This window comes from Scyliorhinus torazame, chromosome 17, assembly GCF_047496885.1.
Source record: "Scyliorhinus torazame isolate Kashiwa2021f chromosome 17, sScyTor2.1, whole genome shotgun sequence".
Lineage (NCBI taxonomy): Eukaryota > Metazoa > Chordata > Chondrichthyes > Carcharhiniformes > Scyliorhinidae > Scyliorhinus > Scyliorhinus torazame.
This window is the reverse complement of record NC_092723.1, coordinates 84,184,295-84,202,515: the sequence shown is the minus strand read 5'-3', so window position 1 is coordinate 84,202,515 and position 18,221 is coordinate 84,184,295. Positions and strand designations below refer to the sequence as shown.

Sequence of the window (18,221 nt, the reverse complement as noted above, 5' to 3'; positions counted from 1 at the left end):
ACGTTCAAGAATTTGATGCACGCTGCGACGCTCTTGAAGGTGACATCAAAGAAACCATTCTTGGGGAAGTTTTGCAAGCAGAAGATCTCTGTTGCTTTAAACCCACAGCACTCGAGCAGCACCTTCTTCACGAAGTGTTTCCGGTCCAAAGGTGACTCTCCATCCGTTTTCTTCACTGTGACTCGGACAGTGTTTCGCACGCCCCAGCCTGGTGGTCGGGATGCAGCTGCATCCATAGCTCGTTCGTTGGGTGTGAAACTGTATCGGCGTTAGGCCTAAACCCGAGGTTTAGGCCAGCATGTAGATCCACCAATAGCAGCCAAGCTCCAAACGTTTCTTCTTTGACGACTTCAATCCCTCCGAGTTCTCCAATCCACGATCGTCATCGAAATCCTCAGCTTCCCTCGATCAAATGAGACTACACTTGATCTTAGCCAAAAGGCCGAGAAGCGGAGTAATCCACATTCAACAGTGAAATGATGTGGAGATGCCGGCGTTGGACTGGGGTGAGCACAGTACGAAGTCTTACAACACCAGGTTAAAGTCCAACACAACACCAGGTTAAAGTCCAACAGGTTTGTTTCGATGTCACTAGCTTTCGGAGCGCTGCTCCTTCCTCAGGTGAATGAAGAGGTATGCTCCAGAAACATATATATAGACAGATTCAAAGATGCCAGACAATGCTTGGAATGCGACCATTAGCAGGTGATTAAATCTTTACAGATCCAGAGATGGGGTAACCCCAGGTTTGAGAGGTGTGAATTGTGTCAAGCCAGGACAGTTGGTAGGATTTTGCAGTGAAATGGGTGGTCAATTTTGAATTTGTTTGCTTTCCCCCTTGTGCTTGTAAGATGAGGCCTTTCGTCATCCTTCATCACACCCCGTAGAAGCTGAGTAGCAGCAGCCACTTGACGAAGCGTTTTGTTGTGTGATGAAAGAAATGTGAATAAAGTGTATATTTGTATGTGTTTGAGCTGTTTTTTGACTTTGAAATTCCCCATAAAGGGGTGGTGTGCACCGTTCCTGGAGATACTGCAATACCGGGTCGATGCGTGGAGTGGACGGAGCAAGCCCCTATTCCATCTCCCTGCTCCAAAAATCAATTTAATATATGGTCCCCAGATAAGGGACGTATCAGATATTAAACTGATAAGTACAGATTTTTTTTTTTTTTTTTTTTTTTTTTTTATTCAAAAAAATATACTTTATTCATAAAAATTTATCATGAGCGTTACAGAAACATTTCAAATTGTCTTGACTGTACATTTCCGGCAGGGTTACATGTTGCCTTGACTTTCTTCCATTCAATTTTGATATTGTCGTACACATATCACTCTTTACATTACCATTCCTTCTTAAATATTTAAAGTGGCATGTTAGTTTTATACATTGTAGTGTTGGTTGCCCCGACCGAGGGGCTTTACACTGTTACCCGCGCCTCGGTGTACATTTGCTGGAAAGACTTTACACAGTGGTCTTTCCCCATTGCGCCTTGGCGGCAGCTGCCCCAAGCTTGAGTGCGTCCCTCAGCACGTAGTCCTGGACCTTGGAATGTGCCAGTCTGCAACACTCGGTCGAGGACAATTCTTTGCACTGGAAGATCAGCAAGTTTCGGGCAGACCAAAGAGCGTCTTTTACCGAGTTGATGACCTTCCAGCAGCAGTTGATATTTGTCTCGGTGTGTGTCCCTGGAAACAGTCCGTAGAGCACAGAGTCCTGTGTCACAGATCTGTTTGGGATAAACCTTGACAAATACCACTGCATCTCTCTCCAGACCTTCTTTGCAAAGGCACATTCCACAAGGAGGTGTGTGACCGTCTCATTTCCCCCACAGCCACTCCGAGGGCAGCGTGCATTGGTGCAGAGCCTTCGGGTGTGCATGAAGAATCTGACAGGGAGGGCCCTTCTCACCACCAGCCAAGCTAGGTCTTGGTGCTTGTTTGAAAGTTCTGGTGATGAGGCGTTCTGCCAGATGACTCTGGCAGTCTGCTCAGGGAACCATCCAACGTCCTCCACGGTCTCTTTTTCCCTGAGGGCCTCGAGGACATTACGTGCTGACCACTGCTTCATTGCCTTGTGGTCAAAGGTGTTTTCCTTCAAAAACTTTTCCACAAAGGACAGGTGGTACGGTACGGTCCAACTACTTGGAGCGTTCCGCGGCAATGAGGCCAGGCCCATCCTTCGCAACACCGGGGACAGGTAGAACCTCAGTATGTAGTGACACTTGGTGTTTGCATACTGGGGGTCCACGCTCAGCTTGATGCAGCTGGACACAAAGGTGGCCAACAGGATGAGGGAGGCGTTGGGTACGTTCCGCCCTCCCTTCTCCAGAGGTTTGTACATGGTGTCCCTTCGGACACGGTCCATCTTGGATCGCCAGATAAATTTGAAGATGGCCCGGGTGACTGCTGTGGCGTAGGGTCGGGTTATGGGCCAGACCTGCGCCACGTACAGTAGCACCGAGAGTACCTCACACCTGATGACCAGGGTTTTGCCCGCAATGGAGAGGGAGCGTTGCTCCCACCAGCCCAGTTTCTGTCTTACCTTTCCTATGCGCTCCTCCCAGTTTTTGGTGCACGCCCCAGCAGCTCCGAACCATATACCCAGCACCTTCAGGTAATCTGACCTGACAGTGAAGGGGACAAAGGACCGGTCGGCCCAGTTCCCAAAGAACATGGCCTCGCTCTTGCCCCGATTTACCTTGGCTCCAGGGGCCAGTTCAAACTGGTCGCAGGTGGTCAAGAGCCTGCGTACAGACGCAGGATCCGAGCAGAAGACGGCAACGTCGTCCATGTACAGGGAGGCCTTGACTTGCATGCCTCCACTGCCTGGGATCGTCACTCCTCTTATACCCGGATCCCTCCTGATGGACTCGGCAAAAGGTTCTATGCAGCACACAAAAAGGGCAGAGGAGAGAGGGCAGCCCTGCCTGACTCCAGATCTGATCTGGAACTTTTCTGATTCCCACCCATTGATTGAGACTGCGCTATAGATGTTTGTGTAGAGCAGTTTGATCCAATTGCGAATTCCCTCCCCAAACCCCATTTTGGAGAGCCCATCCATCATGTAGGTGTGCGATATTCTGTCAAAAGCCTTCTCCTGATCAAGGCTGATGAGGCAAGTGTCCACCCCCCTGTCCTGCACGTAGGCGATCGTATCCCTGAGTAGCGCGAGGCTATCAGAGATCTTCCTGCCGGGTACAGCACAGGTCTGGTCAGGGTGGATCACCGACTCCAGAGCAGACCTGACCCGATTGGCGATGACCTTTGCTAGAATTTTGTAGTCCACATTCAACAGTGAAATGGGTCGCCAATTTCGAATTTCTTCCCTTTCCCCCTTCTGCTTGTAGATGAGGGTGATGATGCCTTTCCTCATGGACTCTGACATGCTGCCTTCCAGAAGCATACTCTCGTACACCTCCAGCAGGTCTGGGCCGATCCAGTCCCACAGAGCCGAATACAACTCAACCGGTAAGCCGTCGCTTCCGGGAGTTTTACTCGTCTCGAAGGACTTGGCGGCCTTTGTCAGCTCGTCCAGAGTTAGTGGTTTGTCCAGGTTTTCCAGCTCGCTGTCGCCTATGACCTCCGTGATAGTCGACAGGAAGGTCTGGGAAACAGTGCTATCTGTTGGCTTCAGGTCATACAGTCCGGCATAAAAGGATTGGCTGATCCTCAGGATGTCAGACTGCGATGACTTTTCAGAGCCATCTTCTTCCTTCAGGCTGCTGATCACAGAGGTGTCTCTGTGCACCTTTTGGAAGAAGAAGCGTGAGCACTTTTCGTCCTGCTCCACGGAGCGGACTCTGGAACGGAAGATAACCTTGGAGGCCTCCGAGGTGTAGAGCGAGGCTTGCTGGCTCTTCACCTCTTGGAGATCCTCCTTGACATCCACCCCCATCGACTGCAGCTGGAGCAAATTTTGCATACTTTTCTGGAGCCTGGACATGACCCCTCGTCTCTCTCTCACCTTTTGAACGCCCTTGAGGATGAAAAACCTCTTGATATTCCCCTTGATTGCTTCCCACCAGAGATGTGGGGCCTCAAAGAGGGGTTTCACGGTTCTCCAACCTTTGTAATCCCTCCTGAGTTCCTCGATGTTCTCAGGGGTCAGCAGTTTTACATTTAGCTTCCACGTCCCCCTGCCTACCCCCTGGTCTTCCTGCAGGTGGCAGTCGGCCAGTAGGAGGCAGTGGTCAGAGAAGAACACCGGCGTTACGTCGGTGGACCTGACCGTGAAAGCTCGGGACACAAAAAAGAAGTCTATCCTGGAGCGGACGGACCCGTCTGGCCGTGACCATGTGTATCTACGCTGCGCGCCGTCTGCAGGGTTGCTGCAGACGTCGAGCAGCTTGGCGTCTTTTACCGTTTCCATCAGGAGTCTGGACGTAGCGTCTAGTTTGCTGTCGGCTTTGCTGGATCGTCCAGCCGCATCGATGATGCAGTTGAAGTCACCACCCAGGATGACCGGCTTGGAGGTGGCCAACAGCAGTGGGAGTTGCTGAAGGACTGCCAGCCGCTCACTTTTTACGGCCGGGGCGTACACATTAATAAGTCTGAGAGGGGTGTTTTTGTATTTCACGTCTGCTACGAGGAGGCGCCCGCCCACCACCTCCTTAACGTCGGAGATGGTGAAGTTGCCTCCCCGCAGCAGAATACCCAGGCCGGAGGAGCGGCAGTCGTTTCCTCCTGACCAGATGGATGGCCCGTGGGACCACCAGCTCGACCAGCGCCTGTAGTTGCTGAGGTGCGGGATTCCGCACTCCTGCAGGAACAGTAGGTCAGCTTTTACATTTGCCAAATAGTTGAGTGTGGCTACACACCGCGAAGTATCTTTGATGCTTCGCACATTTATGGATGCAATTTTTAAACCCATTATTAAAAGGTAGATTTACCAGTCTCAAGAGTCCAGAGTCTATACAGTTGGCTGTTCCAGCTGTTCGATGTTCCCCAGCATGCCGGTGGTGCTCGCAAACTTTAGCACAGTTGCAGGGCTGAGAAAACTGTTCTGGTCCGTACTGGCCCCGTGATTTTGATGCAGATGCATTGGGGGGGTGATGTAGCCCTGGCGTTCGTCATGGCAGTCAGTAGGTGTTGGGGTTGCAGGCCGGTCTTCACCTGGGTTGTTGCTGCTCGTTACTATCGGGGGTTGGTCTGTGACCTTGTTTCCTTCCCGGTCGGTGGTCTGGGGGGTCTGTGCCTTCCGTTCCACGTTGGTGCTTTGCCTCTTTATTTGAGGCCGATTCTTGTCCTGTTTTCCCTCATCGGATGAGGTGTCGGCGCTAAGTGCGCCGGCTGAGAGGTGTCGCTTTTTGCCACTACCCCTCGGGGGGTTCTTCAGTTTGTTTTTTTGTTTCCGCTTTCGTTTGTCCCTGTTCACTGTTTCCCAGGGCTCTTTATTCTTTGTCCCATCCTCTTCCTCTTCCATTGAGTGTTCCTCATCAGATGGGGCTGGGGTTGGGTTGTCAGGAGGTGCTGGGGCCTCTTCTTTTTGTTGGGGGCCCTTTTGTTGCTTTTCCTCATTCTGAGCCGTGGTGTCTTTTTCGGTGGAGGGTGTATGCACCTCCTCTCTGGTCGCCTTTTTAACTCCGCTGCTGATGATTTCAGCGTATGTTGCCCCGCGTTTCGGGCAGGCCCTGTAAAGATGGCCGGCCTCCCCACACAGGTTGCAGCACTTGTCTTCTTTGCAGTCCTTAGTCATGTGTCCCTCCTGCCTGCAGTTCTTGCAGAAGGTCACACTGCAGTTTGCGGCAACATGCCCCGTTTTGCCACAGGTGTGGCATACTCGTGGCTGTCCCACGTAGTAGAGGTAGCCACGATTTACTCCAATAGCGAAATTGGAGGGGGGATGCAGGATGGCTCCGTTGCTGTCCGTTCTTAGGGTCACCTTGACCTGGTGCTCACTTGTCCAGATGCCGAAGGTGTCTTTCACTTGCACGCTGTCACTTTTCAGCTCAGCGTACCTGGCGAGGACCGTGAGCACATCAGATACAGGGACGTGGGGGTTGTACGTGTGCAGTGTAACAACCCGATTTCGCTGTGCCGGTAGCGTAAACAGAGGTTCCGCAGTCAGGATCGACAAGGGACTCTGGTTACCTTTTTCCTTGAAGACGTTCAAGAATTTGATGCACGCTGCGACGCTCTTGAAGGTGACATCAAAGAAACCATTCTTGGGGAAGTTTTGCAAGCAGAAGATCTCTGTTGCTTTAAACCCACAGCACTCGAGCAGCACCTTCTTCACGAAGTGTTTCCGGTCCAAAGGTGACTCTCCATCCGTTTTCTTCACTGTGACTCGGACAGTGTTTCGCACGCCCCAGCCTGGTGGTCGGGATGCAGCTGCATCCATAGCTCGTTCGTTGGGTGTGAAACTGTATCGGCGTTAGGCCTAAACCCGAGGTTTAGGCCAGCATGTAGATCCACCAATAGCAGCCAAGCTCCAAACGTTTCTTCTTTGACGACTTCAATCCCTCCGAGTTCTCCAATCCACGATCGTCATCGAAATCCTCAGCTTCCCTCGATCAAATGAGACTACACTTGATCTTAGCCAAAAGGCCGAGAAGCGGAGTAATCCACATTCAACAGTGAAATGATGTGGAGATGCCGGCGTTGGACTGGGGTGAGCACAGTACGAAGTCTTACAACACCAGGTTAAAGTCCAACACAACACCAGGTTAAAGTCCAACAGGTTTGTTTCGATGTCACTAGCTTTCGGAGCGCTGCTCCTTCCTCAGGTGAATGAAGAGGTATGCTCCAGAAACATATATATAGACAGATTCAAAGATGCCAGACAATGCTTGGAATGCGACCATTAGCAGGTGATTAAATCTTTACAGATCCAGAGATGGGGTAACCCCAGGTTTGAGAGGTGTGAATTGTGTCAAGCCAGGACAGTTGGTAGGATTTTGCAGTGAAATGGGTGGTCAATTTTGAATTTGTTTGCTTTCCCCCTTGTGCTTGTAAGATGAGGCCTTTCGTCATCCTTCATCACACCCCGTAGAAGCTGAGTAGCAGCAGCCACTTGACGAAGCGTTTTGTTGTGTGATGAAAGAAATGTGAATAAAGTGTATATTTGTATGTGTTTGAGCTGTTTTTTGACTTTGAAATTCCCCATAAAGGGGTGGTGTGCACCGTTCCTGGAGATACTGCAATACCGGGTCGATGCGTGGAGTGGACGGAGCAAGCCCCTATTCCATCTCCCTGCTCCAAAAATCAATTTAATATATGGTCCCCAGATAAGGGACGTATCAGATATTAAACTGATAAGTACAGATTTTTTTTTTTTTTTTTTTTTTTTTTTTATTCAAAAAAATATACTTTATTCATAAAAATTTATCATGAGCGTTACAGAAACATTTCAAATTGTCTTGACTGTACATTTCCGGCAGGGTTACATGTTGCCTTGACTTTCTTCCATTCAATTTTGATATTGTCGTACACATATCACTCTTTACATTACCATTCCTTCTTAAATATTTACAGTGGCATGTTAGTTTTATACATTGTAGTGTTGGTTGCCCCGACCGAGGGGCTTTACACTGTTACCCGCCCCTCGGTGTACATTTGCTGGAAAGACTTTACACAGTGGTCTTTCCCCATTGCGCCTTGGCGGCAGCTGCCCCAAGCTTGAGTGCGTCCCTCAGCACGTAGTCCTGGACCTTGGAATGTGCCAGTCTGCAACACTCGGTCGAGGACAATTCTTTGCACTGGAAGATCAGCAAGTTTCGGGCAGACCAAAGAGCGTCTTTTACCGAGTTGATGACCTTCCAGCAGCAGTTGATATTTGTCTCGGTGTGTGTCCCTGGAAACAGTCCGTAGAGCACAGAGTCCTGTGTCACAGATCTGTTTGGGATAAACCTTGACAAATACCACTGCATCTCTCTCCAGACCTTCTTTGCAAAGGCACATTCCACAAGGAGGTGTGTGACCGTCTCATTTCCCCCACAGCCACTCCGAGGGCAGCGTGCATTGGTGCAGAGCCTTCGGGTGTGCATGAAGAATCTGACAGGGAGGGCCCTTCTCACCACCAGCCAAGCTAGGTCTTGGTGCTTGTTTGAAAGTTCTGGTGATGAGGCGTTCTGCCAGATGACTCTGGCAGTCTGCTCAGGGAACCATCCAACGTCCTCCACGGTCTCTTTTTCCCTGAGGGCCTCGAGGACATTACGTGCTGACCACTGCTTCATTGCCTTGTGGTCAAAGGTGTTTTCCTTCAAAAACTTTTCCACAAAGGACAGGTGGTACGGTACGGTCCAACTACTTGGAGCGTTCCGCGGCAATGAGGCCAGGCCCATCCTTCGCAACACCGGGGACAGGTAGAACCTCAGTATGTAGTGACACTTGGTGTTTGCATACTGGGGGTCCACGCTCAGCTTGATGCAGCTGGACACAAAGGTGGCCAACAGGATGAGGGAGGCGTTGGGTACGTTCCGCCCTCCCTTCTCCAGAGGTTTGTACATGGTGTCCCTTCGGACACGGTCCATCTTGGATCGCCAGATAAATTTGAAGATGGCCCGGGTGACTGCTGTGGCGTAGGGTCGGGTTATGGGCCAGACCTGCGCCACGTACAGTAGCACCGAGAGTACCTCACACCTGATGACCAGGGTTTTGCCCGCAATGGAGAGGGAGCGTTGCTCCCACCAGCCCAGTTTCTGTCTTACCTTTCCTATGCGCTCCTCCCAGTTTTTGGTGCACGCCCCAGCAGCTCCGAACCATATACCCAGCACCTTCAGGTAATCTGACCTGACAGTGAAGGGGACAAAGGACCGGTCGGCCCAGTTCCCAAAGAACATGGCCTCGCTCTTGCCCCGATTTACCTTGGCTCCAGGGGCCAGTTCAAACTGGTCGCAGGTGGTCAAGAGCCTGCGTACAGACGCAGGATCCGAGCAGAAGACGGCAACGTCGTCCATGTACAGGGAGGCCTTGACTTGCATGCCTCCACTGCCTGGGATCGTCACTCCTCTTATACCCGGATCCCTCCTGATGGACTCGGCAAAAGGTTCTATGCAGCACACAAAAAGGGCAGAGGAGAGAGGGCAGCCCTGCCTGACTCCAGATCTGATCTGGAACTTTTCTGATTCCCACCCATTGATTGAGACTGCGCTATAGATGTTTGTGTAGAGCAGTTTGATCCAATTGCGAATTCCCTCCCCAAACCCCATTTTGGAGAGCACATCCATCATGTAGGTGTGCGATATTCTGTCAAAAGCCTTCTCCTGATCAAGGCTGATGAGGCAAGTGTCCACCCCCCTGTCCTGCACGTAGGCGATCGTATCCCTGAGTAGCGCGAGGCTATCAGAGATCTTCCTGCCGGGTACAGCACAGGTCTGGTCAGGGTGGATCACCGACTCCAGAGCAGACCTGACCCGATTGGCGATGACCTTTGCTAGAATTTTGTAGTCCACATTCAACAGTGAAATGGGTCGCCAATTTCGAATTTCTTCCCTTTCCCCCTTCTGCTTGTAGATGAGGGTGATGATGCCTTTCCTCATGGACTCTGACATGCTGCCTTCCAGAAGCATACTCTCGTACACCTCCAGCAGGTCTGGGCCGATCCAGTCCCACAGAGCCGAATACAACTCAACCGGTAAGCCGTCGCTTCCGGGAGTTTTACTCGTCTCGAAGGACTTGGCGGCCTTTGTCAGCTCGTCCAGAGTTAGTGGTTTGTCCAGGTTTTCCAGCTCGCTGTCGCCTATGACCTCCGTGATAGTCGACAGGAAGGTCTGGGAAACAGTGCTATCTGTTGGCTTCAGGTCATACAGTCCGGCATAAAAGGATTGGCTGATCCTCAGGATGTCAGACTGCGATGACTTTTCAGAGCCATCTTCTTCCTTCAGGCTGCTGATCACAGAGGTGTCTCTGTGCACCTTTTGGAAGAAGAAGCGTGAGCACTTTTCGTCCTGCTCCACGGAGCGGACTCTGGAACGGAAGATAACCTTGGAGGCCTCCGAGGTGTAGAGCGAGGCTTGCTGGCTCTTCACCTCTTGGAGATCCTCCTTGACATCCACCCCCATCGACTGCAGCTGGAGCAAATTTTGCATACTTTTCTGGAGCCTGGACATGACCCCTCGTCTCTCTCTCACCTTTTGAACGCCCTTGAGGATGAAAAACCTCTTGATATTCCCCTTGATTGCTTCCCACCAGAGATGTGGGGCCTCAAAGAGGGGTTTCACGGTTCTCCAACCTTTGTAATCCCTCCTGAGTTCCTCGATGTTCTCAGGGGTCAGCAGTTTTACATTTAGCTTCCACGTCCCCCTGCCTACCCCCTGGTCTTCCTGCAGGTGGCAGTCGGCCAGTAGGAGGCAGTGGTCAGAGAAGAACACCGGCGTTACGTCGGTGGACCTGACCGTGAAAGCTCGGGACACAAAAAAGAAGTCTATCCTGGAGCGGACGGACCCGTCTGGCCGTGACCATGTGTATCTACGCTGCGCGCCGTCTGCAGGGTTGCTGCAGACGTCGAGCAGCTTGGCGTCTTTTACCGTTTCCATCAGGAGTCTGGACGTAGCGTCTAGTTTGCTGTCGGCTTTGCTGGATCGTCCAGCCGCATCGATGATGCAGTTGAAGTCACCACCCAGGATGACCGGCTTGGAGGTGGCCAACAGCAGTGGGAGTTGCTGAAGAACTGCCAGCCGCTCACTTTTTACGGCCGGGGCGTACACATTAATAAGTCTGAGAGGGGTGTTTTTGTATTTCACGTCTGCTACAAGGAGGCGCCCGCCCACCACCTCCTTAACGTCGGAGATGGTGAAGTTGCCTCCCCGCAGCAGAATACCCAGGCCGGAGGAGCGGCAGTCGTTTCCTCCTGACCAGATGGATGGCCCGTGGGACCACCAGCTCGACCAGCGCCTGTAGTTGCTGAGGTGCGGGATTCCGCACTCCTGCAGGAACAGTAGGTCAGCTTTTACATTTGCCAAATAGTTGAGTGTGGCTACACACCGCGAAGTATCTTTGATGCTTCGCACATTTATGGATGCAATTTTTAAACCCATTATTAAAAGGTAGATTTACCCGTCTCAAGAGTCCAGAGTCTATACAGTTGGCTGTTCCAGCTGTTCGATGTTCCCCAGCATGCCGGTGGTGCTCGCAAACTTTAGCACAGTTGCAGGGCTGAGAAAGCTGTTCTGGTCCGTACTGGCCCCGTGATTTTGATGCAGATGCATTGGGGGGGTGATGTAGCCCTGGCGTTCGTCATGGCAGTCAGTAGGTGTTGGGGTTGCAGGCCGGTCTTCACCTGGGTTGTTGCTGCTCGTTACTATCGGGGGTTGGTCTGTGACCTTGTTTCCTTCCCGGTCGGTGGTCTGGGGGGTCTGTGCCTTCCGTTCCACGTTGGTGCTTTGCCTCTTTATTTGAGGCCGATTCTTGTCCTGTTTTCCCTCATCGGATGAGGTGTCGGCGCTAAGTGCGCCGGCTGAGAGGTGTCGCTTTTTGCCACTACCCCTCGGGGGGTTCTTCAGTTTGTTTTTTTGTTTCCGCTTTCGTTTGTCCCTGTTCACTGTTTCCCAGGGCTCTTTATTCTTTGTCCCATCCTCTTCCTCTTCCATTGAGTGTTCCTCATCAGATGGGGCTGGGGTTGGGTTGTCAGGAGGTGCTGGGGCCTCTTCTTTTTGTTGGGGGCCCTTTTGTTGCTTTTCCTCATTCTGAGCCGTGGTGTCTTTTTCGGTGGAGGGTGTATGCACCTCCTCTCTGGTCGCCTTTTTAACTCCGCTGCTGATGATTTCAGCGTATGTCGCCCCGCGTTTCGGGCAGGCCCTGTAAAGATGGCCGGCCTCCCCACACAGGTTGCAGCACTTGTCTTCTTTGCAGTCCTTAGTCATGTGTCCCTCCTGCCTGCAGTTCTTGCAGAAGGTCACACTGCAGTTTGCGGCAACATGCCCCGTTTTGCCACAGGTGTGGCATACTCGTGGCTGTCCCACGTAGTAGAGGTAGCCACGATTTACTCCAATAGCGAAATTGGAGGGGGGATGCAGGATGGCTCCGTTGCTGTCCGTTCTTAGGGTCACCTTGACCTGGTGCTCACTTGTCCAGATGCCGAAGGTGTCTTTCACTTGCACGCTGTCACTTTTCAGCTCAGCGTACCTGGCGAGGACCGTGAGCACATCAGATACAGGGACGTGGGGGTTGTACGTGTGCAGTGTAACAACCCGATTTCGCTGTGCCGGTAGCGTAAACAGAGGTTCCGCAGTCAGGATCGACAAGGGACTCTGGTTACCTTTTTCCTTGAAGACGTTCAAGAATTTGATGCACGCTGCGACGCTCTTGAAGGTGACATCAAAGAAACCATTCTTGGGGAAGTTTTGCAAGCAGAAGATCTCTGTTGCTTTAAACCCACAGCACTCGAGCAGCACCTTCTTCACGAAGTGTTTCCGGTCCAAAGGTGACTCTCCATCCGTTTTCTTCACTGTGACTCGGACAGTGTTTCGCACGCCCCAGCCTGGTGGTCGGGATGCAGCTGCATCCATAGCTCGTTCGTTGGGTGTGAAACTGTATCGGCGTTAGGCCTAAACCCGAGGTTTAGGCCAGCATGTAGATCCACCAATAGCAGCCAAGCTCCAAACGTTTCTTCTTTGACGACTTCAATCCCTCCGAGTTCTCCAATCCACGATCGTCATCGAAATCCTCAGCTTCCCTCGATCAAATGAGACTACACTTGATCTTAGCCAAAAGGCCGAGAAGCGGAGTAATCCACATTCAACAGTGAAATGATGTGGAGATGCCGGCGTTGGACTGGGGTGAGCACAGTACAAAGTCTTACAACACCAGGTTAAAGTCCAACAGGTTTGATTCGATGTCACTAGCTTTCGGAGCGCTGCTCCTTCCTCAGGTGAATGAAGAGGTATGCTCCAGAAACATATATATAGACAGATTCAAAGATGCCAGACAATGCTTGGAATGCGACCATTAGCAGGTGATTAAATCTTTACAGATCCAGAGATGGGGTAACCCCAGGTTTGAGAGGTGTGAATTGTGTCAAGCCAGGACAGTTGGTAGGATTTTGCAGTGAAATGGGTGGTCAATTTTGAATTTGTTTGCTTTCCCCCTTGTGCTTGTAAGATGAGGCCTTTCGTCATCCTTCATCACACCCCGTAGAAGCTGAGTAGCAGCAGCCACTTGACGAAGCGTTTTGTTGTGTGATGAAAGAAATGTGAATAAAGTGTATATTTGTATGTGTTTGAGCTGTTTTTTGACTTTGAAATTCCCCATAAAGGGGTGGTGTGCACCGTTCCTGGAGATACTGCAATACCAGGTCGATGCGTGGAGTGGACGGAGCAAGCCCCTATTCCATCTCCCTGCTCCAAAAATCAATTTAATATATGGTCCCCAGATAAGGGACGTATCAGATATTAAACTGATAAGAACAGATTTTTTTTTTTTTTTTTTATCAAAAAAATATACTTTATTCATAAAAATTTATCATGAGCATTACAGAAACATTTCAAATTGTCTTGACTGTACATTTCCGGCAGGGTTACATGTTGCCTTGACTTTCTTTCATTCAATTTTGATATTGTCATACACATATCACTCTTTACATTACAATTCCTTCTTAAATATTTACATTGTCATGTTTGTTTTATACATTGGAGTGTTGGTTGCCCAGACCGAGGGGCTTTACACTGTTACCCGCCCCTCGGTGTACATTTGCTGGAAAGACTTTACACAGTGGTCTTTCCCCATTGCGCCTTGGCGGCCGCTGCCCCAAGCTTGAGTGCGTCCCTCAGCACGTAGTCCTGGACCTTGGAATGTGCCAGTCTGCAACACTCGGTCGAGGACAATTCTTTGCACTGGAAGATCAGCAAGTTTCGGGCAGACCAAAGAGCGTCTTTTACCGAGTTGATGACCTTCCAGCAGCAGTTGATATTTGTCTCGGTGTGTGTCCCTGGAAACAGTCCGTAGAGCACAGAGTCCTGTGTCACAGATCTGTTTGGGATAAACCTTGACAAATACCACTGCATCTCTCTCCAGACCTTCTTTGCAAAGGCACATTCCACAAGGAGGTGTGTGACCGTCTCATTTCCGCCACAGCCACTCCGAGGGCAGCGTGCATTGGTGCAGAGCCTTCGGGTGTGCATGAAGAATCTGACAGGGAGGGCCTTTCTCACCACCAGCCAAGCTAGGTCTTGGTGCTTGTTTGAAAGTTCTGGTGATGAGGCGTTCTGCCAGATGACTCTGGCAGTCTGCTCAGGGAACCATCCAACGTCCTCCACGGTCTCCTTTTCCCTGAGGGCCTCGAGGACATTACGTGCTGACCACTGCTTCATTGCCTTGTGGTCAAAGGTGTTTTCCTTCAAAAACTTTTCCACAAAGGACAGGTGGTACGGTACGGTCCAACTACTTGGAGCGTTCCGCGGCAATGAGGCCAGGCCCATCCTTCGCAACACCGGGGACAGGTAGAACCTCAGTATGTAGTGACACTTGGTGTTTGCATACTGGGGGTCCACGCACAGCTTGATGCAGCTGGACACAAAGGTGGCCAGCAGGATGAGGGAGGCGTTGGGTACGTTCCGCCCTCCCTTCTCCAGAGGTTTGTACATGGTGTCCCTTCGGACACGGTCCATCTTGGATCGCCAGATAAATTTGAAGATGGCCCGGGTGACTGCTGTGGCGTAGGGTCGGGTTATGGGCCAGACCTGCGCCACGTACAGTAGCACCGAGAGTACCTCACACCTGATGACCAGGGTTTTGCCCGCAATGGAGAGGGAGCGTTGCTCCCACCAGCCCAGTTTCTGTCTTACCTTTCCTATGCGCTCCTCCCAGTTTTTGGTGCACGCCCCAGCAGCTCCGAACCATATCCCCAGCACCTTCAGGTAATCGGACCTGACAGTGAAGGGGACAAAGGACCGGTCGGCCCAGTTCCCAAAGAACATGGCCTCGCTCTTGCCCCGGTTTACCTTGGCTCCAGAGGCCAGTTCAAACTGGTCGCAGGTGGTCAAGAGCCTGCGTACAGACGCAGGATCCGAGCAGAAGACGGCAACGTCGTCCATGTACAGGGAGGCCTTGACTTGCATGCCTCCACTGCCTGGGATCGTCACTCCTCTTATCCCCGGATCCCTCCTGATGGACTCGGCAAAAGGTTCTATGCAGCACACAAAAAGGGCAGAGGAGAGAGGGCAGCCCTGCCTGACTCCAGATCTGATCTGGAACTTTTCTGATTCCCACCCGTTGATTGAGACTGCGCTATAGATGTTTGTGTAGAGCAGTTTGATCCAATTGCGAATTCCCTCCCCAAACCCCATTTTGGAGAGCACATCCATCATGTAGGTGTGCGATATTCTGTCAAAAGCCTTCTCCTGGTCAAGGCTGATGAGGCAAGTGTCCACCCCCCTGTCCTGCACGTAGGCGATCGTATCCCTGAGTAGCGCGAGGCTATCAGAGATCTTCCTGCCGGGTACAGCACAGGTCTGGTCAGGGTGGATCACCGACTCCAGAGCAGACCTGACCCGATTGGCGATGACCTTTGCTAGAATTTTGTAGTCCACATTCAACAGTGAAATGGGTCGCCAATTTCGAATTTCTTCCCTTTCCCCCTTCTGCTTGTAGATGAGGGTGATGATGCCTTTCCTCATGGACTCTGACATGCTGCCTTCCAGAAGCATACTCTCGTACACTTCCAGCAGGTCTGGGCCCATCCAGTCCCACAGAGCCGAATACAACTCAACCGGTAAGCCGTCGCTTCCGGGAGTTTTACTCGTCTCGAAGGACTTGGCGGCCTTTGTCAGCTCGTCCAGAGTTAGTGGTTTGTCCAGGTTTTCCAGCTCGCTGTCGCCTATGACCTCCGTGATAGTCGACAGGAAGGTCTGGGAAACAGTGCTATCTGTTGGCTTCAGGTCATACAGTCCGGCATAAAAGGATTGGCTGATCCTCAGGATGTCAGACTGCGATGACTTTACAGAGCCATCTTCTTCCTTCAGTCTGCTGATCACAGAGGTCTCTCTGTGCACCTTTTGGAAGAAGAAGCGTGAGCACTTTTCGTCCTGCTCCACGGAGCGGACTCTGGAACGGAAGATAACCTTGGAGGCCTCCGAGGTGTAGAGTGAGGCTTGCTGGCTCTTCACCTCTTGGAGATCCTCCTTGACATCCACCCCCATCGACTGCAGCTGGAGCAATTTTTGCATACTTTTCTGGAGCCTGGACATGACCCCTCGTCTCTCTCTCACCTTCTGAACGCCCTTGAGGATGAAAAACCTCTTGATATTCCCCTTGATTGCTTCCCACCAGAGATGTGGGGCCTCAAAGAGGGGTTTCACGGTTCTCCAACCTTTGTAATCCCTTCTGAGTTGCTCGATGTTCTCAGGGGACAGCAGTTTTACATTTAGCTTCCACGTCCCCCTGCCTACCCCCTGGTCTTCCTGCAGGTGGCAGTCGGCCAGTAGGAGGCAGTGGTCAGAGAAGAACACCGGCGTTACGTCGGTGGACCTGACCGTGAAAGCTCGGGACACAAAAAAGAAGTCTATCCTGGAGCGGACGGACCCGTCTGGCCGTGACCATGTGTATCTACGCTGCGCGCCGTCTGCAGGGTTGCTGCAGACGTCGAGCAGCTTGGCGTCTTTTACCGTTTCCATCAGGAGTCTGGACGTAGCGTCTAGTTTGCTGTCGGCTTTGCTGGATCGTCCAGCCGCATCGATGATGCAGTTGAAGTCACCACCCAGGATGACCGGCTTGGAGGTGGCCAACAGCAGTGGGAGTTGCTGAAGAACTGCCAGCCGCTCACTTTTTACGGCCGGGGCGTACACATTAATAAGTCTGAGAGGGGTGTTTTTGTATTTCACGTCTGCTACGAGGAGGCGCCCGCCCACCACCTCCTTAACGTCGGAGATGGTGAAGTTGCCTCCCCGCAGCAGAATACCCAGGCCGGAGGAGCGGCAGTCGTTTCCTCCTGACCAGATGGATGGCCCGTGGGACCACCAGCTCGACCAGCGTCTGTAGTTGCTGAGGTGCGGAATTCCGCACTCCTGCAGGAACAGTAGGTCAGCTTTTACATTTGCCAAATAGTTGAGTGTGGCTACACACCGCGAAGTATCTTTGATGCTTCGCACATTTATGGATGCAATTTTTAAACCCATTATAAAAAGATAGATTTACCAGTCTCAAGAGTCCAGAGTCTATACAGTTGGCTGTTCCAGCTGTTGAATGTTCCCCAGCATGCCGGTGGTGCTCGCAAACTTTAGCACAGTTGCAGGGCTGAGAAAACTGTTCTGGTCCGTACTGGCCCCGTGATTTTGATGCAGATGCATTGGGGGGGTGGTGTAGCCCTGGGGTTCGTCGTGGCAGTCAGTAGGTGTTGGGGTTGCAGGCCGGTCTTCACCTGGGTTGTTGCTGCTCGTTGCTATCGGGGGTTGGTCTGTGACCTTGTTTTCTTCCCGGTCGGTGGTCTGGGGGGTCTGTGCCTTCCGTTCCGCGTTGGTGCTTTGCCTCTTTATCTGAGGTCGATTCTTGTCCTGTTTTCCCTCATCGGATGAGGTGTCGGCACTAAGTGCGCCGGCTGAGAGGTGTCGCTTTTTGCCACTACCCCTCCGGGGGTTCTTCAGTTTGTTTTTTTGTTTCCTCTTACGTTTGTCCCTGTTCACGGTTTCCCAGGGCTCTTTATTCTTTGTCCCATCCTCTTCCTCTTCCATTGAGTGTTCCTCATCAGATGGGGCTGGGGCTGGGTTGTCAGGAGGTGCTGGGGCCTCCTCTTTTTGTTGGGGGCCCTTCTGTTGCTTTTCCGCATTCTTGCCGTGGTGTCTTTTTCGGTGGAGGGTGTATGCACCTCCTCTCTGGTCGCCTTTTTGACTCCGCTGCTGATGATCTGTGCGTATGTCGCCCCGCGTTTCGGGCAGGCCCTGTAAAGATGGCCGGCCTCCCCACACAGGTTGCAGCACTTGTCTTCCTTGCAGTCCTTAGTCATGTGTCCCTCCTGCCTGCAGTTCTTGCAGAAGGTCACACTGCAGTTTGCGGCAACATGACCCGTTTTGCCACAGGTGTGGCATACTCGTGGCTGTCCCACGTAGTAGAGGTAGCCACGATTTACTCCAATAGCGAAATTGGAGGGGGGATGCAGGATGGCTCCGTTGCTGTCCGTTCTTAGGGTCATCTTGACCTGGTGCTCACTCGTCCAGATGCCGAAGGTGTCTTTCACTTGCACGCTGTCACTTTTCAGCTCAGCGTACCTGGCGAGGAACGTGAGCACATCAGACACAGGGACGTGGGGGTTGTACGTGTGCAGTGCAACAACCCGATTTCGCTGTGCCGGTA

The 18,221-nt window shown here is 51.9% G+C and overlaps 3 non-coding genes across 3 annotated transcripts; all 3 read right to left on the bottom strand.

Moving 5' to 3' along the window:
- Nucleotides 1–1,007: 1,007 nt before the first annotated feature.
- LOC140394615 (U2 spliceosomal RNA) lies at nt 1,008–1,202 on the bottom strand. Its single transcript, XR_011935932.1, has one exon. It is a non-coding gene; the product is annotated as a U2 spliceosomal RNA (small nuclear RNA).
- Nucleotides 1,203–7,113: 5,911 nt separating this feature from the next.
- LOC140394613 (U2 spliceosomal RNA) lies at nt 7,114–7,308 on the bottom strand. The gene has a single exon (XR_011935930.1). It is a non-coding gene; the product is annotated as a U2 spliceosomal RNA (small nuclear RNA).
- A 5,888-nt stretch (nt 7,309–13,196) lies between these two features.
- On the bottom strand, nt 13,197–13,380 carry LOC140394683 (U2 spliceosomal RNA). The gene has a single exon (XR_011935967.1). It is a non-coding gene; the product is annotated as a U2 spliceosomal RNA (small nuclear RNA).
- Between the last annotated feature and the right edge of the window lie 4,841 nt (nt 13,381–18,221).